The sequence below is a fragment of the Python bivittatus genome, unplaced genomic scaffold, assembly GCF_059951505.1.
Source record: "Python bivittatus isolate LINGU-HERP-01145 unplaced genomic scaffold, Pbiv_v1 ctg000140_np1212, whole genome shotgun sequence".
In the NCBI taxonomy this organism is placed as follows: domain Eukaryota; kingdom Metazoa; phylum Chordata; class Lepidosauria; order Squamata; family Pythonidae; genus Python; species Python bivittatus.
The window spans coordinates 1,459,553-1,467,296 of NW_028277043.1; positions in this window are offsets into that span (position 1 = coordinate 1,459,553).

Below are 7,744 nucleotides of genomic sequence, written 5' to 3' on the forward strand. Positions count from 1 at the left end.
CCAGATCTGAATCAATTCATTATAGGTTTTCAAAGCTCTGTTACTATGTCAGCATTTTGAGCTCTAGCGATTTCTTACTCTTTTCAGTGCCATTGATGCAATTAGAGATATATTTTATTTTTTATTCCTGTTTGCTTACTCCTACCAACACCATGTAGAAAAGGTACAATTAAAATGGTGCATCTTTAGTAGAGTATAATGCCACCAGTGGATTATTGTATATTCATGACCAATTCCTTTTTCTTAATAATATTTTTATTAGAGTTTTACATAGTTAAAAGCTACTACAGAATTAGAAAAGATATACAAAGGAGAAGAAGGAAGAGAACAAGAGAAAGAAAAAGAAAGAGATATAAAAAGTGACTCCCCCCTCCAAACAAGTATAAGCATTTACATTAATTTAACACTTCTCTAATATTACAGAAAAAAACCCTCTTCTTCCCATTTCTCATCACTAAACAATAACCAAATTATAGAAAGATTTATCAATCAGTCTTACTCAGCAAAAGCATTACGAGTACCAGTAGTAATAACCTATATGTTTTAAGCTTAGACAAATAAATCTATTTGGCATTTTGACTTATAACTTTCTCTAACAGGTAAGACATAGAAGATTTATCCCCATGGATATAAAGAATATCAATAATACATACATACATACATACATACATACATACATACATACATACATACATATAAACTAGATACAATATGTCCCTTTTATATTCTAACCCATAACTTTCTCTAACAAGTAGGAGGCAAAAGATTTATCCCCCTATGAAAAAAACTGGATTCTCCTTCCCTCTCTTGTGACTTGCCTCCCCCCCCCCCCAACATGACACTGTGAAATTCCTTACCTGTGTTTTCTTTAACACTCTGACCTCATGAGTGGTTTATTACATAAAAATGTTTAAGCATAAGACTGTGCTTTTTACTGGGTATCCCTTGTAGTTACTTCTTGTGGCTCATAGAGCCTTTTGTATAAGTTTCCAGACTGCACTTCTGAAACTAAGCCTTAACATCTCCATTCCAGAAAGCTACCCTTCCCGATACACAAGTCTTTCTGCATAACACAGTCATTGTAACTATCCTTATCAGTTTTTAGGGACTTGCTCATCTATTTAACATTTCATGCCTGCCTGAGTGATTGGAACCAATCAGTGCTTTAAAATGGATGGGTAAAGTATCTACAGCTCTCTTTTCAAAGACATTAAAAACTAAAAACAAACAAGTAAAATGCTATGGTTCTTAACTGGATTAGCCCTGTATGCCATCCGGACTTCAGGAAATTTCCGAAGGTGGTAATTACTGCCTGTGTATGAACTTGCTGCATGAATTATAAAAGTAAGTTGATGTTATTGGATGATCTTACACGTTACAATAAGTTACAGTAGAAGACTGCTCCATGCAGCATTGATTCTGATTTCGTAAGAGCAAAAAGGAGAAGACTCATGCTCATATATGCAATACTCCCTCCCTCCTTGACCTTGCTTACTCAGTCTCCTGCTTTCCCATATTGGACTCTTACAGCCTCCAAGCACTAGGAGAAAACTCGGACATCTTTTTTACAGACAGGTGTTGTGATATACAAGTGGACATCAGCAGTGTGGTGGGGATACTGAACTTCAAACTGTTGGATGATCTCCCACAGTGATTTCATATAGATGCTAAAAAGAAAGGGAGAGAGGACTTCAGCACCCCATAGATCATTCTGACCTCTCATCCCCTACCATGTCAGACAAAACCCACCCACTGAAGGAGCAGAATCTCCAACTCCTGCAGGTAGTCAATGGTATCAAAAGCCACTAAGAGGTCTAGAAGCCACAACCCACATGTAGGTCCTGACTCACATCCCAACACACTTCTTTGGAACAGCTTCCCTCTGAAAGTGAAACTGCCCCCCATGCTTCTAGAAGTTAGTCAGAATGAAATGGTTTCTGAGGGCTTCGAGGGTGAATTAAGGTATCTTCAATTTAGGTGCTGTTGTAATTTTTTTTTATTGAACCATGGATGATTTAATTCATAACACTGTATTTTAATTTAGTAAACTGCTGGAATTTTAATGTAGCAGTTTAATAAATAAGTAAGTAAAGATATAGACATTGTTATGAAGAAAATAAGCAGCTGCAAAGTGGAAGCCTCAAGTCAAAGACAAAGACAGGAATGGATGGACAGATGGATGGGTTGATGGATGGATCAACCAATCAGAGTTTTAAACTTATAACTCTTTCTCTTGCCCTTGCATTGTAACAGGCTGAGGATCATTCATTTGGGGGGGGGGGATGATACTGTACAGGTCCTTTATATAAGCCCCCATCACCAATCTGGATGGGAGACTACTTTCTTCTCTTTTAGATGCCTTTCTCATCTGATTAGTGCTTGGATACACCAATGTATTTACATTCAGATTTATATTTAACTGATTTAAATGGTTACTGGGGGGTTCCAAGTGCAGGTCAAACTTGGAGCAGAGATTTTTTTTTAGAGGAGGACTAGGTAACCTTTAGAAGTTTGAACTTCCAGTTCCCATCAACCAGCACAGCCAACATCCAGGGATCATGGGATCTGCAGTACGACAAAATCCCAAAAGCAGACCAGCACTAGGGAGAAGAAGGTCCAGTTGGCTGTCTCCATATTAATATATATTTCATTTATCAATCATGTTCTAGGTAAAGCCACATATCAACAATATTAAAAATTTGATGAACGTTCAGCAAGTATTCCAAATAATATCTAGGTTAGTAAAGTTACAGAAGAAATATTAAGATTGAATTTGAAGTAGCGAGCCAGGAAATCAGAGCTGAGGAAGACACCAAAGCAGATGTTATGAAGTTTGTGGGGAGTCCATCTCACTAGGTGGGCTAGTCAATAACTTACGGTAATAAACTGCACTTCTTATTCATGTCATGTGGCAACCCCACACAGAACTCAACACCCTTGGTTCTAGTTCCAGCAGCTTCTGATACCTTATATTCTTAAGCTGGAACATAAAGACTGGAACAGGTTCAGCTTCTTGCTTCTCTGAAGTCATTCAAGACCTGCTACTTTTCAACCAGTGACTGTGGTGCTGCAGAGCATGTGACTTGTTCCAGCATAACTGCAGAAGCTTGCTTTTGTCCTGTTAACGGTACCAGTCTATCCTGCTGCTCTGGAATGTTGGTTTCTGAGGCAAAATGTGTCCTCATGTGGGATGGAAACTCATGATAAACAATTATCTTTTGCTCACTCCAATTTCCTGGATTTGTTCAGCATACCGAACCACAAATTAAATGTACAGTCTGGGTTTATGTGATACCCCATGTCTAAATTGTGTTCTTTATTTGTAGTTTACTGTGATATGTTGTGGCAACTTCAAGGCAAGCAGGTTGTGCGGCCACTGCTTCCTTAAAGCATTTTGTAAATTATACCACTTTTCAACTTTTTTTGGAACTTCAGAGCTATAGTATGTATGATAAATAACCCTTGCATCAGTTATATGTTGTCCCTGGAACAATTTGCTATAAGCAATTGAATGAATGAATGAATGAATGAACATTAAAATTAAAAATGAACAAATGAAAGCCATTAAAAATGGCTTAAAACTGTTTGACATCCCTAAATAAATGCTGCTGAAAAAATTGTACATTTGGCATTAAGCTACCACTTTTCTTGCTAGATATTTCATCTTTGACAAAGGGAGCACCTAGGCCAAGACTTTAATTGATGCTTTCAAAACACAAGAAGACTGACATGGGAACAAACACTCCATAGGGTATTAGACCCTGGGACTTTTAGGGTTTTAGCTGAAGTAGCAATATCATGAAGAAACTAAGCAAACCAGTAGAGTTGTTTGTTATATCTATAAATCTAGGTGTTCCAATCAACCACCTGGCATCTTTATTCTGTAAGAGCGGACGTTTCTGAGTCATCTTCATGGAGAACACCTTGTTTTGGAAAGGAATGTAATTCACAGAAGAATGGCAGCTGTCAAAATCTTCTGTATATGGGCAGACACATTCATACTCAATTGCATATACACATGTTGACAAATACACAGATGTATGAACAGATAAAAACATTCTATACGAAAAATGTTGTCAGTTGGGTGAATCTATGTAGTTTATTCTGCCATTCTTTTTTGATGACCTCTCTCTGGAGAATGAAAGAGCTTTGTGATAGCACCACAATTTATTGTGAGTTCAGTAAAAGTGAAAACTTACTTTATACTTTGTAATATAGTTACTTATACATGTAATATAGTTCCTTAAACATGTATTAACAGTGTACTGTATTCTGTAAATTCTGTGACTTGGTCCTGGACCATAAATAAATAAATCATTACATACTTTGTAATATTAGGTTGATGTGATCTTAGAGCTTGGAAGTCACTTCCAGGATACCATCACCACTCCAACTTCTATACACATGATCCACTACTGTGATCCTCCTACTTTTCAGAAGGACCAGTGATTTTGGTATGTTTATATTCTGCTGTGCACAGTCCACAATGATGGTCATGAGATCACTTGGTTTGTATTTGACAGGAAAAGGACAATGCTCAATGCATGTTTTTTTTAATTTGACAATAGTTTAAGAGCATTTTTACAATCTGAGCTAAAGTTCTTTTGATTGACTGATTATGTGCCATCAATCATTTTTGATTCCTAGTGACCACATAGGTAGATTGGTCAATTATTTGATATTTTCTATCCATGTGGTTTTCTTGCCATGCAGTGTAAATTGATGCCTTTGCCATTGTCACTAAAGTGATCCTCTGTCTCCGGCACCTCCCTCTATCACTGCTGCCCAGTATAGGTGTCCACTTGCTATAGCTGGCTGCTAGGATGATCTTCACACCTTGGGTGATCCTGCTGGAAATATATACTCCTGGCCTACAGTCCCAACATTCTTCACTCATCCCTCCCAGGAACACTCTCCACCCCCCACCCCCACCACGATGAGGGTGCACAACAGGACTGGGGGTGGGGAGGAAGTACTTTACTGCTCCAATATTCTAAGTTGAAAAGGCACTAATTAAAGGATTGATTCTCTTTTGAACATGTCTAATGCTCTGATTAGGTAACAATGAAGGTAGGCAAATGTAGGCAATTAGTTATATACCTTTATGAAAAAATAACCCCATGGCACTCCACCCTTTCAGAGACTAAACTAGCGTACTGTTCCTCCTCCAATGTCCAAAAGTATTTTTAATGGTCTGCATAAATACTATGCAAATACTGGAGGAAGCCCAGAAGAACCATTCCACTCAAAATGTAATGATGTATGTGCCCCCAACTACCTTGGTAAAGGGTGTCCATTTCATCATTAAGCTTGACTTTGTTTTTGACTCAGATTGCTGAAAAATGGAATGAGGAAGATGAGGGACCAAAATGGTTTCCTCTCCAAGAAACCAAGTGGGTATTTGCAAATCAACCACTATTCCCCAAAATCATCAAAACCCATTTGTGCCCTATCAGATCTGTTTTTATTTTGTGATAGATTGCAGACAAATGCCCTTTGTGTTTTTCAGAGTGGGGTTGAGGCACCATTTTCTTTCTGCCAAAATACAAAGTATGACCAGATACCCATAAGATCTGTCAGCATCTCCTGCATTCCATCTTCAATCTCCATTTTGGGCCTGATTTTGAATGTTAGACCAAGTGACTGAAAAGTATGAGCTAATTTTGAGTCTTTCTTGCTTCTTCTCCATCCCCTGCTTTAGTTTTTGTTTTCTGATAATATTAGCATCTTGCCAGATGGAGAGTTCTAAGAATTTGATTTTTTTGTGATGTTTTGGTACTCCTAAAAAGATATTGTCTTGTTATTCTGAGTTTTCCTTCCCATGAATCAACCCTGCTGTAATTGCTTTTTATGATTGCAGATGCATTTTGTTTATTTATTTTAGTGTAGTTACTAACACCCTCCCACACAACAGTTGTGAAAGGCAAGGATGAAGCCGTTTTATCTTAAAATCTCTGCTGAAATGTCTTCTCTGAAAAGGCTGCCTCATTAATTCTGCCCTCTGCTGCTGTGAATGGAGGCCTTTCAAACAAAAAAAAAAATCGCTGTGGAAAATTCAGTCTGCTCTCTTTTATTGGTCAGCAATAAAATGTTGTCCTAGGCTGCAATTTGAAGACACAGGGTCTTTTCATCATGATTGTGATATTTTAAAAAACAATTGACCCACTTCATTCACTCTTATACAAGTTGTTTGGTATGTTTTTATAGTAACTTCTTAGAACGTTTAATGGAGCAATTTCTGATCTCGAAATAGGGGCCAGAGCGAATTTTCTTTTTTCTGGTTTTAGGCACCCAATCACCTTACTTAGGATAGTGGTTTTGTATATGTTGGGGTTAGGGTTTTTCAGGTAGGATAAGCTGGCTATATAGGTGCTGCAAAAAGAACAGACTTCAGACTGGTACATAGACATACACATTCCTCTTTTCTTTTAATTGATAGTATTTAAGCATTTTGTAGTAGGAGTTATAAATACTCCCACATATCTGGCAAAGAAAGATAAGCTCTTTGTCAGCATTTTCCTAGTGTTCCCATGCACCTTGAAAGGTGTTTAAGGAGCTTTTCTCACAAATAGTGGTGCAATCAGCCAATGCCCCACTGTGTGTTGAAAGAGCCAATATGGAAAAGGGGCAATGCCTTAGCTTGATTTCTTTGTATGGAAGGGAAATCTCTTATGATCTTCCTATGTTTTTGACACATGGAGGGATAATTTACATAAGTCAGGGGCATTTCACATGCTACAAAATTCATACATAGAAAACTCTGCATTTGGTTGCGTGCTTCTCTCAACACTCAGTGGGATACACAGATTTTCCTTAGCTCCAAAAGAAATAGACAACTGTGTTGCTTACAGGTAGATTTTATCTTGGCTAATTCAAACTCTGTCTCTCCCCACCTTCTCTTTAACCAACTTCCAGAGTTCTGTGGCATGTTTTCTAGGCAATAAAGACACTTCCAGAAATCCTCGGTATTTATCTGCATCAAACTGTCAGACTTCATCCAGACCAACCCTTGAACTAGAAGGTTCACAGCCAGAGATTGAGGGACAAAGCGCTTCTAAGGTACTTTTATTACAAATACTAGAAAAGTACTTAATGAAGAAAACTAGCTACTGCAAACTCTAGGATTCAAGTCCTATATATAGCATCTCCAAGCCTATGTCTCTTTCTCATGTCACTCATTTCTCAGCTCATGATGTGGTTAGCCTCATGCATTGTTGTTCTCCAAGCAAAAATTAAGTTCACATTAAAAAAGGAATTACACTGAATTGCCTTTAGCTGATTGGTGTGTGATGGCCTTTGAATTCTCTCTGGGACTGAGTTCCACAAATTATAAATCAGTCTTTGGGAACTTCTGTTAAGTCAAATTATAAGCTCATTCAGACAAGGATTGCTTAACACGGCTTAGATTTTTAAATAAGGATGTTTCCTTGTTCTGTTTGAAAAAGTTGGGAACTGAATCTAAGAACTTTTGCAATGAAGGTATATAGCCTACCATTGTATCATGATTAATTCATTTCTGCTGATTTGCAGCATGCATCTTTTCTTCATCTGTAAGTATATCGAAATGGGCAGTCTTGCTGACTGATTAAAAAAAACATTCGTTCTCATTTAATGGAAACTTGAGCCCCAGGTAGCTTCAAATGATAGGTAGCTTCTCTTATTGATTTAAATGGGATGAAAATTCAGCTAAGTCTGTTTGGATCCTTATAAATAAGCGTTAGTTTTTAACCTATAAATGGAATTA